This window comes from Euphorbia lathyris, chromosome 9 (genome assembly GCF_963576675.1).
Source record: "Euphorbia lathyris chromosome 9, ddEupLath1.1, whole genome shotgun sequence".
Lineage (NCBI taxonomy): Eukaryota > Viridiplantae > Streptophyta > Magnoliopsida > Malpighiales > Euphorbiaceae > Euphorbia > Euphorbia lathyris.
Genome location: NC_088918.1, coordinates 635469 through 651614, shown reverse-complemented (window position 1 = coordinate 651614; position 16146 = coordinate 635469). Strand labels below are relative to the sequence as shown.

Here is a 16146-nt window from a genome sequence, read left to right as displayed (position 1 = left end):
CGCCGAGCGCGCGTTCCGCGCCGCCGGTCGCCCACACGTCGCGACCGCCGAACGCGCGCTCCGCACTGCCAGGCGCACACGCCCAGCGGACGACGAGAGCGCGCACCGCGCCACCGGGCCCTAGCATTGCTCGGACGTCGAGCGCGTGCCACTCGTGGTTGGACGCGTGCGTCCGACGGACGCTGGGCGCACGCCCTGTGCCGTCGAGCGGGTGTCCGACCATCGTCGACCGCGCGCCGAATGCCGCTAAGCACCCGCGCCATGCCGCTAAGCATACGAGAGCCACCTTACCGGCAACAGCGACCCGTCGTAACTTTTCCTTCCTTATTATGTATTTTTTTTTTAAATTCCGGAATCAATCGCTTCAACCGTCTTGTTTCTAGGTTTTCGTCACAGGTCCTCCGACTCGGTGTCTACAACTACCAAGGAAGCTTTAAACTATTACAAAATACATTAAAACAGACATGCTATTGTTCTAAATAAAAATTGAACTAACAATAATTTTTAATACATGGAAACCATCTGCTGCATTTTTTGGGAATTTTGGCAATACATGAAGTTCTAAGATCCTCATGGGCACAAATTGATCAATTATGTCATTGAGATGGTTAACTGACCCATGACAAGTGAGATGCATCCAAAAGAAACCATTGTCTGCATATCTAAGAAGCATAAAACTTTAGCAAGTGTATTAGCAAAATCAGAGCAGTCATATGAAACAGAAAATCCAAGGTCATTGTATATTATAATACAAATTCAGAAAATGAAATGTTCAAAACTTTTGGTGCTTACCATAGAAGAATGTTCCTCTTTGACACACACCAACAACTGCCTCTCAATATCTTGATAACTCCATTTGTTTGCTCTCTAACATCATATCCTATAGTTAATTATGACATGGATTAGCATAAAAAATGTATGCTTATAGTTAATTAGGATATGGACTAGCAAAAAATTGTCAAGTGCAATGTCAAAATAAAAAATTATATAGAAGCAGACGAAACAAACATATTATAAGAATATATTAGATCCAATGTAGAATATTCCAAGTTAAAGTAAACAGATCAACATTTATTTTTAGCATCTTAACATTAGAGCAAGATTGAAAACCAAATAAATTGGGAAAGAAAGATAATGATGATAGTTTGCAAGTGTATAATAGAAAATCTGGAAATAAAGCAGCAGTCTCAACATATGTTGGCTCACTTGACCATCCAAACACACAAGTGACAATGCATTCACATCTCAAGAATCTCCAAGTGTCCTCGAACCGAACCTTGTAAGAGTGTGAACAATATAAAGATAAAGGTTCAAAGGAGTCTTTATCCCCTATTACCGATGAACAGAACCTGAAGCATTATAGTGTTAAATATAATGGAATTGATAAGAACTTGTATAAAACATGATCAATTTCTATCTCATCATGTAAAGCCAAGCTTTCAAATGAAACCATGCATCTAATTATCATGCATCTAACATTTACCAATTAGACAAAGGCAATTAAACTAATTCAAATACAACTGGGGAGACTCCCCAAGAGATGCATCAATAAGAACAGGACACTCTTCCAGTTTAGACGATGATGGAACAGTTATTACTTTAAAACATTTAATTAAACCATGCCTTAATTTCTTAAAAAATGCAATTCACCTTTGATATTTATCCTTCTTATTCTTGCTCCAAACAGACTGTTGAGTTTCACTTTGTGGTATTACTTTCAACTGAAGCGAGTATATCACCTTCTATTGCCTTTCCAGTAAGAGCAAACATCTCCAATTTTGGAAGCTGTACAGAAAACCAAATGTCCGGTCCAACATAAATAGTGGCCATTACAAGATAACAATTTCCATAGAGAAAAATGATAGTTTGCAAGTGTAATAAAAGACCCGAAAATACAGCAGCAGTCTCAGCATAGTCTGGCTCACTTGACCTTCCAAACACTTCAGTGACAATGCATTCACATCTCAAGCTACTGCCAATCTCCTCTAACCAGACCTTATAAGAGCAGGAAAGATATGAAGGTAAAGGCTCAAAAGAGTATCTGTCCCCCTATTATTGATGAACAGAACCTGAAGCATTATAGTGTTAAATAATGGAATTGATAAGAACAATCTAATAGAATAATCCAAAGTATCGAATCACTTAATGAAGAACATGAAAAATAAAGTAAGCAACCTGAGCTGTAGGTTGAGGAATACGATTCCCATCTGAAGCAATAAAATAAAATGAACACAAAGCCTCAAAATAACAATTGTAATATTAAGGGAATACTTGTTCAAATGATATATTTTCAATATAAATAAATGCAAATATCAGGAAATAGCAATTATTACATGACTTGGTCAAGAGACCCAAACTCAGCATCATGACATTGTAGTATATCAACATAGTCTAACAGCAGCTTCAGCAAATTCCCATCAATATTATGTTTTCCACATACTCTTTCAATACTAAAATTAAAACCCTCAACATAAAATAATTTGCTTCTTACATGTATAAACAAATCCATATATGTTCCAATATATATAATTACATAGATCCAAGACTCCAATTTCCAAATCATTGACAATTATTCATGATGCTAAATAGCATGTCACTCGAATTCTCAACTTCATACAATTGCATCTTCAAATCATAAAAAAATACCCTTACAACCAAAATCCCAGAAAAAGGCAAAAGAAGAATACCAGAGAGTAGAGCACTTCCACGGGCTTGTGGTCTCGTCAATCAACTCGTCGAACTATGGAAGCGGTCGCCGTTGGAAATAAGAAATAAAGGTGCTTGGTCCTTTGATACTCGTACATGTGTGCTTCGAATGAAAAAAAATTCTTACTCTATCGAGTAAGCCTTTAGGTGTTTCAAGAGCTCGACTAAAAGGAAAGCAACAAACCAAGAGATCTCATTCCTTCTACAACTTTTAACATACGACAAAGGCTTCCCCAAACCGGCCTTCAAGGACAGATCCTCGGGATCCCTATAAGGGCCTTTTTCACCCACCAGCCTTCACTTACCGGCTTAGCGTGAGGATTTAACCAGAAGATGTAAAAGTGAGAAGCTAAAGAAGCATGCAGCCATGGAAATGAGTGGTCATCGGAGATGAAAGCTGAACTGGTGAAGGTTGGCCAAATATTAGGTTAGGAACTGATAGTATAGATGAAGACAAGAGGGTCGGCGGAACAGATGAAGAGGAGATGGCTAGGGTTCGTGAATGAGGAGGGAGAGTTAAAAGAGGCTTTTATACCTCATAGTTTTATTTTGGTACAATACCTACTTTACTCCCTAAACTAAGACTTTAAAGTCAATTAGAACCTTAAATTATCAAAATAATCAATCAGGTCTTTAAACTAATAAAAAATTATCAATTGAGACCTAATCAAAAGTCATTAGATTTAACAGTTCCAAACCCTTTTCTTCAAATCCATTTTGAACCAACATATATATTATTAAAGTATATATCGAATAGTTACAGTTTAATGTCCTAATTGACTTTACAACTTTAGTTTGGGGACTCAAATGGTTGTAATACCTTTTATTTTATTGTTAGTTTTTTTATTGAACGTTCTTGATATCATATATATAATTTTTTAATTTTTCATCAAAAAAAAAAGTATAATATATATATATATATATATATATATATATATATATATATATATAAAGACTGCTAAAAAAGAGTTATTATACCTTATACTTTTATTTTAATTTTAGTTTTTATTAAAAGTTTTGGAAATTATAAATAAATAATATATATTATTTTATTCACCGACAAACTCTCCGTCTGTGACAAAAATAAATATGTCGGTGTTATCACCAACCTTATTCAACACCGACCAATTGTGTTGGTAATCGGAGCCGAAATTATCCCGCCACATATCACCGACACATTATTGGATTGAGTAGGAAAATGTGTTGGTGATTTCCGATGGAAATTATGTGTCTGTATTCCGTCGGTATTTCCTACACATATACTTGTCTCGGTCATTGCGTCGGTGATACCGATTTTTCTTGTAGTGATTGAACAACTTTAATTCTTGAAAATTTTCATTTTCAGGTCATTAAAGATAGTTTTAATAGCATTATTAAAAGTGTGAAACCTCAGTCCTCGTTTTGACAAAAAGTAAACCACAATCATTTATCTGAAAATTAGTGAAACCACAGAGGTTTTATTTGAAATTTCCCCCAATTTATACCTAATAAAATTAAAGTATAACAAAAAGATCCAACAAAACAAATTATGTCTAAATGTAAACATTAAAGTCCAATATGAGAGATAATTTAGAGATAAATTTATTATTTGTATTAAAATAATGGAAGTAAAATTACACCATTTTTAAAATTTACTATATTTAAAATATAAAATGTTAGAAATAAAATTATAAAACGCTATTATAAAATAATGATATTAATTTTCAATGTAATTAGGGATGTAAATGGAACGAGGCGGAGAATGCATTTCTCATCTTCGTTCTCGACAAGTCGGGGATTCCCCATCCCCGTCCCCACGAGCTAAACTGGAACTATCCTCATCCTACGAAGAATCCCCATCCTCATTTCGCGTTTACAGATGTTCCAAAAACATTATCAATATTCCTCATTCCGGAGAATCAATATTTATGTTTAAAAAAATCAATAAAAATAAAAACGTTTAAAACAATCATTCTCAAAATTTTCAATTGAAAACAATCAAACACCTAATTAATATATTTGTTATTTGATACCGTTATTAGAAGTAAATTACTTTTTTTTTTACTCATTTACTATTATCTTAAAAATTACTCTATTTTAAATTTCAGAGATAAAGTTACTCAGTATGTCAAAATTAGGGATTCTCTTTACATACATTTCCGTTTTTCAAAAGTAAAATTAATAGCACATATGACAGAATATTAAACAATTTTTTTAAACTGAACAGTAAAAAATAAATAAAAATAAAGCATATTGATAAAGCTGCTGATATGAAATAATATTAGCCACCTCCTATGGTGAATAATACAAAAGAATTGTTAAATAAATGGTGAAAATAAAAACAGAAACAATATCAGATAATAATATACTCTCTATAAAACCAAAACGGCTGGTGAGCACACCGATAGCTAGAGATCCAGAAATAGCAAATCTATTGAATACGGCAGCGTTTTCAGCTGGAGCAGGAGCATTTGATGGAGAGCCAAACATTGTAGACGGCGGGAGTACAGAAGGAAAAGTAGAACCTGCTGTAGGAGGAGGAGGAGGAGATGGAGGAGAGTTATTAGTAGCCGGAGATGGAGCATTCACTGGAGGAGGAGTAGCAGTAGCCGGAGACGGAGCATTCACCGGAGGAGGAGTAGCAGTACTCGATGGAGAAGGAGAAGAAACCGGTGGTTTCACAACTGGAGTTTGAGTTGGAGTAGGAGCAGATACTGGTGGTGGTGGTGTAGCAAGCGGCGATGTAGCAGGTGATGAAGACGGCGACTGTGCGATGGAGGATCCGGCCATCAACAGCATTATAAAACAAAGAGAAAAGCATGAGCCAGCCATTTTTGAATTCTGAAATTAATGAGATCAGAGAGATAGAAATTGAGAAAGAGGGAAGAGAGAAATGGAGAAGAGAGAAGGCGAGGGAGGGGTATATATAGGAGTCTTTGGTGTGAGTGGGACCCATCCAGTAAATCCAGACTGTACACGTGTAGTAAAGTTTGAGACCACGACAACCGTTGTGATGTAATTTTAGTGTGCATTATGCCACGGTCAAAAAAGAAACGAAACAGTCGTAGTGTTTCGGTGGAAGGGTGCATGGATGACCTGCGGTTTCTAGGAAATAAATTCAATTAACGCCGTTTTTTACTTTTACTTTTACTTTTACTTGAGTGATCATGGGACACTTGGTTCAGCGTTCATCTTGGAGATTCTTGAACCGAATCGAATATTCGAAAAAGAATATTTAGAATTGGATTGAACTGTTGACTTTTCTATAGAACCGAATTAAATTGTACCGTTGACTTAATTAGGTACAATTCTGAATATTTTCAAATTCCTAATATTACTGAGTAAATATGTTGGAGATTCTAGAACCGGTCTGAATTTTGAAAAAAAAAGATCCAGAACCAGATTGAATTGTTGACTTTTTCAATAGGACCGAACCGAATTGTACAGTTGATTTTATTAGACACAATTCTGGAGATTTTCAAATCCTCGAATTGTACCAAACCGTACTTACCCCTACATTTAAGAGGTGACATTTACAAAATTAACCTTTTCATTTATATTTATAGATATATACTAGGGGTGTGCATAGGTGCGGTTTAACCGCATACCGAACCGAATCGATTGAATTCGGTTTTTCGGTTTGGTTTTTCACACTTCGGTTCGACGTCGGTTTTATTTTTTTTTGTGCATTTCGATATTTGGTTCGGTTTAAAAAAAATGTAAAAGAAACCGAACCGCACTGAATTACACATATTCTATATATATATAGGGGTGAGATCCAGCGTGACAAGGGCTTAAGTTGTGACAATAAGCTTATTGTGTGACAATGCAAATCTACGTCGTTTTGGCAATAAAATTCAAACAAAAAACACGCGTCAATTCTCCTCTGTTCCTCACAGGAAAAACGCGCGAATCAAACTCACTCGATTTTCTTCTCTCACGATCATCGATCGATTTCTAATCTGAGATTAAACTTTGATTTTCTTCTCCGTTGAATTATCGATCGATTTTCTACTATCAACATTACTGATCGATTCTCTTGACATCAACATTATCGATCGATTTCTCATCTATATTCATATAATTCAATCTGAATATGGAATACGAACACCAAAATATGGAATCTGAAGACAACAATCAGTGCAATATGGCACAGACCACAACATCATCTCCAGGTATTTTGCTTATATCTGAAACTTTACATTTATCTGATATATATGGATTTGTTGATAATAGATTTATCTGAAATTTATCTGATATATATGGATTTCTTGATAATAGTTGTTCTAAACTTATTCTCAGACTTGATAATAGCTTTCTTACACTAATTATTAACAAAAACTGTACTGTAAATTCTAAAAAATTGTAATTCTTGTTCCATGTGAATATATCATTTGTTCCATATTAATATATTATTTGTTCAAACTAGATATACTAATTGTTCCGAACTAATGTACCATTTGTTCAAAGTACATATTTGTCCTAATCTCAACTCTCTTACATGTTTTGTAGATTTGCTTTCGCCTAGTTACTGTTCTACTGCAATTGTACCTTACACACCAGAAGTAATCACAAGACTCAGCCCTAACGGAACAAAAATATGGATTCCTAATTGTTCAAATGAGTTAAAACCTGCTCTTGGAATGATATTTGAGAATTATAATAAAGCTCAAGAATTCTACAAATCATATGCATGTGCTGCTGGATTTAATAGTAGGATATCAACTTCAAGAAAGAAACAAGGTGTTATAAAAGAACAATTTTTTGTATGCAATAAAGAAGGTTACAAATATCATAAAAGAAAAGCAACATCCAGTGATATAAAAACCAGAAAAAGGACACTCAGTCGCGTAGGATGCAGTGCTAAAATGATTATCAAACTTTTCGACAATGGAAACTATGAAGTGACACAGTTTAAAGAAGATCATAATCATCTTCTATACACTCCAGGATGTGTACAGTATCAAAAAGAGGGCAGGAACATGAACCTTCTACTCAAAAAGATGGTAGTTAATAATGCAAAGGTAAAAAATCTTCTTCATAATAGTTATGCATTATAAATAATATATTCTGTTTACTTATAGAATTTTACTCATTTCATCTAAAAATAAATAAATTCTGATTTGGTTGAACAGATGAATGTTGGTCCTCTAAGAACTTATAGACAAGCAAAGGAACTTTATGGAGGATATGAAAATATTGGTGCATCGAAGATAGATTTTAAGAACTTCCAGAGAGACTTGAAAGCATATATTAAGGATTCAGATGCACAAATATTTGTAGATAATTTTCAGAAAAAAAAAGGAGTTATGGAGTGCATTATTTTTCGAATTTGAAGTAGATCATGAAGGCAGACTCTGTAGAGCTTTATGGGCAGACCATGTATGTATCAAAAACTACGCTCTTTATGGTGATATGGTCTCATTTGACACCACATATAGCACAAACAGGTACTACATAATAATCTTTGACATAAAATTATTGCTTTCTGCCATTCATATACTGATTTTGAAACACAAAAATTGTGTCATGTTCTTCAAACAGAAAACTTATTTTTATGTTACAATGAACAAGTATAATATGATATTTGGACCATTTACTGGGGTTGACAACCACAAAAAATGTATTACATTTGCATCTTGTTTCGTGGCTAACGAAGATATTGCATCATTTGAGTGGGTTTTTAAAACATTTCTGAAAGCAATGGACAACAATGAGCCGACTTGCTTGATAACAGACCAAGATCCAACAATGATAGTTGCAATAAAAAATGTTTTTAAAAAAACAGAACACAGATTTTGCATGTGGCACATTATGAAGAAGATGTCAGACAAAATAGGTACGAAAAATAATTCTATGCTATTTATTTTCTATTGTCTCATTCAATAAATACAATGTTCCAACATAATACATGTGTTGTTCCATACGAATACATAAAATGTTCCAAAATGATATATGTGTTGTTCAATACGCATACATTAATTTTATTCTAAACTCTTTTCTTACAAATACAGGAAGACAAATAATGTAAGAAACAGATTTTATCACAAAGATAAATTCTTGCGTGTGGAGTGTAGAATTGGAACCAGAAGAGTTTGAACAAAAATGGATGGAAATTATTTTGGAATTCAATTTACAAGAACATGGATGGCTGAAACACATGTATGATATAAGATCAACATGGATTCCTGCTTATTTCAGAGACTCATTCCTAGCGGGCTTAATGAGAACAACATCAAGGTCAAAAAGTGAAAATCACTTCTTCACTTCTTTCACAAAAAGTCATTTAACTCTCATTGAATTCCTCATCCGGTTTGAGGGTGCAATGGAAGCACAAAGACATGCACAAGGAAAAAATGACAATGATTCTAAACACTCAATACCTATGACTCAAACACCAATTCCTATCGAAAAGCATATGGATCAGAAGTATTTACAAGAACAATCTTCTATGAATTTCAAAAACAAGTGATAGATGCTTCATTTAAATGTGGCGTTGATGATATACAGAAACACACTGTGAAATGCAGAATCACTGTAAGGGAAAAAGGTAAAAAAACAACATATCAGGTTGTTTATAATACAGACAACAATGACACAACATGTTTGTGCAAGATGTTGAATAGAGCAGGAATTCCCTGTAGACATATGGTACTCGTATGGAAAGATAGGATGCTGTAAAAAATTCCTGACCAGTATGTGCTAAACAGATGGAAAATATTACCAGAGATAACATTGCAAAATAATGTTATAGAAGAATGTGCTAGAACAATGGGAAAGAAAATAATGTTGAATAACTTATGGAGTGAGATTCACATGATTGTGTGTTTGGCTGAAGGGGATGAAAAGGACCTAAATAATCTCACAAGAAACATTCAATCATTGAGGATAGAGCTGGAAGCAAAGAAAAGAAAGAACATCAACAATTCTACTAAAATTCAAGACATAGAGATGTTGGTTGGAACAAGTCGGCCCTCTGAAGTTCTAATCAAAGAACCTAAAATTTCTAAAAACAAAGGAACTAGGATTCAGCTTACAAACAGTGAGAAAAGATTGAAGGGAGAAAAAGAGAAAGCAATTGAACAATCACAGAAAAAACAAAGGATATGCAAAGGATGTCACCAATTGTGCAACCATGACATTAGAAACTGCCCAGAAAAAGTAAAGAGATAAGGTAAAATCCCTATATCTAAACTTTCTTTCCTCTAATAGTATATTTTGTTATTTGACTTCACATTGAAACCTGTGATTTTTTTTTGGAACAACTTGTTATTATATGTCTTGATAATACATTTCTTACAAAGATCAAATAAGATCATTATTGCAACCTAAAACATCATTGTTATATTGCTCAGTCTTGCGTTTCAGATACTTCTTCACTTCCTTCAGCTTCTCCTTCAAATCCACTTTCTTCTACACTCGTTTCACAATGAAACACATCACGGACACACAAAATAAAGACATAAAAGCGTTTATGCCCTTCAGCTTCACCATGATGCAATCAACGTTCCCCTCCATAAACATTTCCTCCATATCAACAATGACCTTAAAAAGTTCATCAGAAATATCACTATCTGCTTTACGTACTGAACCTGTGTGTTAATTTCAAACAACATATCTTTACACTAACAATATATGAACATCAATAATATATAGCAGTATAAAAAACATAACAAAAAAAATATATCATTAAATAAAAAAAACATACAAACATAAACATAAAAAACATAAAAACATAAAAATAAAAACAATTGTTCACAATTAAAAAAAAACATTAAATAAAATCATTATCAGGACCCATAACATCATTGTTATATTTCTTAATCTGGTCCTTCAGATTCATCTTCACTTCCTCCAGCTCCTCCTTCAACTCCACTTTCTCCTCCATTCCTTTCTCAATGAAAGACATCATTGAGTCACAAAATAAAGACATGAAAGCCTTCATGCCCTTCAGCTTCTTTATGATGTCGTCAATATCCCCTTCCATAAAAGTTTCCTCCATATCTTCAATAACTTTAAATAGCTCATCAGGAATTTCACTCCGTTCATTACGTACTAAAGGTTGAACAGGAGAAGAAGACCTCGTTCTCTTAGATGAACTCAAACTGCTTCCTGACATCTTTGATCCAATTCAACTTCTACTAAAAAAATACGATCAATAAAGAGAGCAATACTATTTATAGAATTTAATTTAGTCTCTTCAACTTCATACTATCAAACACGCTTTCTTTCATTCAAATGATTATCTATTGGGAAACTCAGAAGCTTTTATTAATTTAGACTCTTCAAATTCTACTTTTCCTGCAATGAAACACGGCTTTTCATTCAAAATAAATGTATATTGGGAATCTCAACAGTATTAAGATTATTATGTATATGAAAATATTTATTAAATGCAAACTAAATTAAAACTGTGAATCAGTCTCTTAAACTATTGGTATTATTTCCTATATAAATCTGTGAATCAGTCTCTTAAACTATTCGTATCAGAATCAATAATTATTTCCTAATTTATTTATTATTGCAAAGGGTATGAATTAAAATCAGATTAAAATAAATCTGTATTCATTTTATTAACAATTAAAAATTTAATGAAACATATACCATGTATTAATTATATTCAAACAAACAGTGATTACTTATTGATCCCTTATTACTGAAAAAAATGTAACTATATCATTTCATTTTCTATTTTACAAGATGAATCCTCAAAAGCAAACTTACTGATCAATTGGATATACTCTTATATTCTTCCAACGGTATACATACTATGTTCCATTCCATGAACTGTATTGTTCAATCTGAATACATATGTTGTTCCGGAATAAATATTACATTGTTCCATCAGAAATAGTTACATTCTTTTTATTTACTTTAATGTGATCTAAACTCATTTCCCATTCCAACATAATTAGTACTATGTTCCAACACAATTTGTTTAATAAAATGATGTTTATTAAATGACTAATGTATATAAGGTGGTTGTGAGTGTGAACCATTGGATATGCTCTTATATTGATCCAAAGGTATACATAAATTGTACAAATTCTTTAATATAACTATATTATTTGTTCCAACTTAATGTACCATTAAGTGGTTGTGAGTATTGAAAAATGTTGTATACTGAATTCTACCAAATTGTACCACTTGTTCCATGTAACTATATCATTTGTTCCGAATTAATGAACCATTTGTTCCATTCCATAAACTGAATTATTCCATCAGAATACATATGTTTTTCCGGAATAAATATTACATTGATCAATCAAAAATAGTTACATTCTTTTTATTTACTTTAATGTGATCTAAAATCATTTCCCATTCAAATATAATTAGTAATATGTTCCAACACAATTTGTTTAATAAAATGATGTTTATTAAATGGATGATATATATAAAGTGGTTGTGAGTATGAACCATTGGATATGCTCTTATATTGATCCAAAAGTATACATAAATTGTACAAATTGTTTAATATAACTATAACATTTGTTCCAACTTAATGTACCATTAAGTGGTTGTGAGTATTGAAAAAAGGTTGTGGATGAATTCTACAAAATTGTACGACTTGTTCAATGTAATTATATAGTTTGTTCCGAATGAATATACCATTTGTTCAAATTAAATGTAACGTCTGTTCCAAATGAATTATATCTGCTAAATATTGAATATATTGACATCTGTTAAGAATAAACAAACATAATTTGAAAACCCTTTTTAAATATAAAATTTTATATACAAATTCTAAAGTATATTTACAAATTCTAAAATATATTTACAAATTTAACATACAAAATATGCTATTCTAAATTTAATCCAACTCCAACAACCCATTCTTTTGACTTCTCATCAATTTCTTCAATAAGTTGATTTATTGGATTCAAAAGAATGCTCCAGCAATAAAGAATTCTAAGCTTTCTAAACTTTTTTCCCTGCAAAAAAAATGATATAATAAAATAGAATAATAGTAATACAAACTGTTACATAAAGAATTTACAACATATACCTTAGAATTCTTTGTCAATCCAATATTCCACTCCTTCATACTCTGACCAATGTATGTTTCCATATGCTTCAAAAAAAAAAATACCACAATCATTGTGGTTATTATTGCTTCTCCACTTCATCCTCAGGATTTGCACTTTGTATGCACACATTTGTTTTAATGAAGAAGCATCATTTTTGAAAACAAAATGAGCATAGGATTTTAACTACAACAAACAAATCAGAAAATATGTTATCACACATACAAAAAAAACAAAGAATGAAGTAAATCAAGTTACAACATACCAATTGTTCTGGACAATCATCATACTTCTCAGCACGACTGATTTTGCGAGGGAGTGTCATATTATCCAATATTTCAACAGTCTTTGAAAGATTGTTGACAACAATCAGATAAAAATGTCCATGAGAAATAACAGGGAAAAACACCTAATAAACACCAAAAAACATTAGCATCTCAATACATTTAACAATATTCAACAGCTGCTGTTCCACCATAAAACTTAGCAATTCAACATCAGCCAAGTTTTTAAATTTGAAAAAAGAAAGTTCATTCTGAAGCCTTTCCTTAAAATTATATTCTCTTGATCTACTAGCTCTAGAAAACAGAAGATTCTACAAAATAATCAAAACAACATTTAGCACAACAATTATTTACAGAATGAAAACAAAAAACAAACTTACAAAGTTAGTAAACATACAAAAGCATATGTACTGAAAAAAAATCTTTTCGGTTTTCCATTATATTTCTTCAATTCTTCAGTGTTCAAAATTGAACTCCAAGCATCCACAATATTATTGACAATATGATCATGACCAGACATTGATAAAATCTCCCGTTTATCAATAAAGGTTTGTCCATCACTGAAAAATACATCACTTCAAAACAAGGAAAAAAACTATCAGTATATGCCAAAATAACATATAAATTCATATAACAAACATAACTTCAACTTCTTACCTGCTTAAACCAGGACTCAGTGCAAATTCAACAATCCTCCTTTTACGACTATCCATGTTATCCAGCAACTTTGGATGCCGAGTGTTGAGCGATTTCCGCAAATGCACGGTATACGCTTGTAGTAATAAAAGATATCGATCCCACAGGGAACGTTTTTCTAACAAAACTTATTTATAATCGGTTAAATTTACTTTTAGGTTTATAATATGGAAAAATCGTTTAATCGGTTTTGGTTTTGAAATTGCTAGAATGAGAATTAGATTAGATTATGAAAACGTTAGAAAATATTCTGATTTAAGAATGAATTTGCAAGATAGGAATGTTTAGTACTTTTTAGAAAAGTAAACAGATGTATTTGTTTGCATTAAGCAAAGAAAACAACTTTAAACTTTATACGAATTATAAAGATGAAATAAATGACGGAACCTCTAATTAATTGGCTTTGAACATGACAAAACCCTTTCGGGATAGTTGCCCTTAGTCAAATTAAAACTCTTTCGAGATAATAATTTTCCTAAGTGTTCAACAAAGTTTCCTTGTAAAGATTTTGAATTAAATACGTTTTAGTGAAAACACCAGCAGTCACTTTAGTGGATTGGTTACCATAAGTGCTGCATAAAAATCTATCGAATAGAACGGACTTTATTAGATGAAATATAAATTGATACAAGTTTACAGAGAACATGGAGCATGGAAACATTCGACGACTTGCAAGTGAACGGGTTGTCAATCCTTTCCTTGGGTTTCGTTAGAGTTTGTCAGGCTCAGGGGCGGATCCTCTACTCAATCTTCTCGCTGAATCTTCGTAATAGAGACTGGGTCGGTCTACTACCAAAATGAAAACTAAACTGGAACAATGTCTAAACGCTACTAAACTTGTTATTATTGAATAAACAATGTGTGTACAACATATTTCTTTTTACAGAATCGAAATCTAACTTCTGAATCACTTGACTCGGAATTTCTGCATAAATTCTATACTAATCTCTTTTTTCTACATATCTTCAACTCTCCATCAACTCTTTAATTATAGATGTTGAAGAGTCTTGATTGAAGTGTCGTGTCCGTTGTGAAGGATCGTGTCTGTTGTGAAAGGACGTCTTTATCCACCCGAACGATCGCGTTTCGTCGAAAACGAAAGTGTGTAACTAGGCTTCTGAAAACTCCTGCTCGTACCGAGAATATTAAATTCTCTATCGAGAATGGGGGAGTATCAATTGGTCTTCAAACGAAGGAAGGAAAAGCTGGGGAACGCGTGTCGCGACCGTGAATTTGGGGGCCGCGGTCGCGGCACGGAACGTTTTTCGGTCCTTCTGCTTTCGTTCGCGTCCTCGATTCGGCGTTATTAATTTCTGTCGTCTTCGACTCCTTTTGTAGGGTTTTTCTTCTGTTTTCGAGCTCTTTTCGTTCCTATTTGGATTTTACCAAATATTTATGTACCTTACAAGAAAGAAACATATTCGAGAGTAAAAGCTTTCTAAACAGTTATAAATAGTATAAATTAGTAGCAATATTGATGTAATTATTGATGATATTTTAGGTATATTTTGGGCTTAACAAATCTCCACACTTAATCTTTTGCTAGTCCCGAGCAAAATTTCACTGAATTTATTTTTTAACTAATCTCTTTATGAAAATAAAACATACATCTTGGTATTACCTTTTGAATCAGTTAAGCCGAAAAGACTAACTTCGCATGGCAAATTTATACGCAAAATATCAAACTAACTTAGTATAATATACGATATATCATTCATCTTGTATTTTTAATTTTGAATTGAAGCATTCGGGACAATGTAAGCACGCATGTTATTGAGTCTTTTGTCTCAAGGCATTTCAAAGCACAAAATTTCCTTTCCCAAACCTAAAAACTAATATATGAGATATATTATATATTTAAATAAGTACTTAGGATTAATAATTTGCTTAGTTACGCCCGAGATAAGGGTGGTCTTGATCGTAACCTTATATGTATTTTATTGCTTTGTGTTTGCTTAAGAGGTACCGACCATGCCATGGGTGGACGCAATCGTTACTTTAAACTTATACACGCTTATAAATTTTTTTTTTGCTTTAAACGTTCCTTCCATACCTCGATTGTGATAAGGGTGGTCGCAACCGTGGCCAAAAGTAAACGGTACTTAATTATTCTTCCCTTTCATACCTCGATTGTGATAAGGTTGGTCTCAATCGTGGCCAAAAGTTAAGAATTTAACTAATTGATTAATTAATATGAATTAAATTAAAATTGGGAAAAAGAAAGTAGCACATTCATCCTATATTGACTTAAAATTCAACATGTATTATGGCTAAAGTTTCCTTAAAAACTTCAATTGGTGTTAATGTAAGACGAAATCAAACCGAGCTAAAATTGTTAGTTCAATTTAATGCCTATAAACCTAATTGAAAATTTAAAATAAGGTTTATTGTATCATGAATTGCATGATATAAAATAGAGATTGAAATAAAGAATTTTTGAAATAAAATACATTCAC

General features: G+C 32.7%; 1 long non-coding RNA gene across 4 annotated transcripts; it reads right to left on the bottom strand.

Moving 5' to 3' along the window:
* Nucleotides 1-355: 355 nt before the first annotated feature.
* LOC136206664 (uncharacterized) lies at nt 356-3190 on the bottom strand. 4 transcript variants are annotated; one of them, XR_010676378.1, is made up of 6 exons: nt 2688-3190; nt 2176-2207; nt 1887-2069; nt 1651-1785; nt 793-880; nt 356-662 (listed from the first exon to the last, which is right to left on the bottom strand). It is a non-coding gene; the product is annotated as an uncharacterized lncRNA (long non-coding RNA). The 4 variants fall into 4 exon arrangements; XR_010676379.1 differs by lacking the exon at nt 2176-2207 and having other exon boundaries at nt 356-654; XR_010676377.1 differs by lacking the exon at nt 2176-2207 and having other exon boundaries at nt 357-677.
* Nucleotides 3191-16146: the final 12956 nt, after the last annotated feature.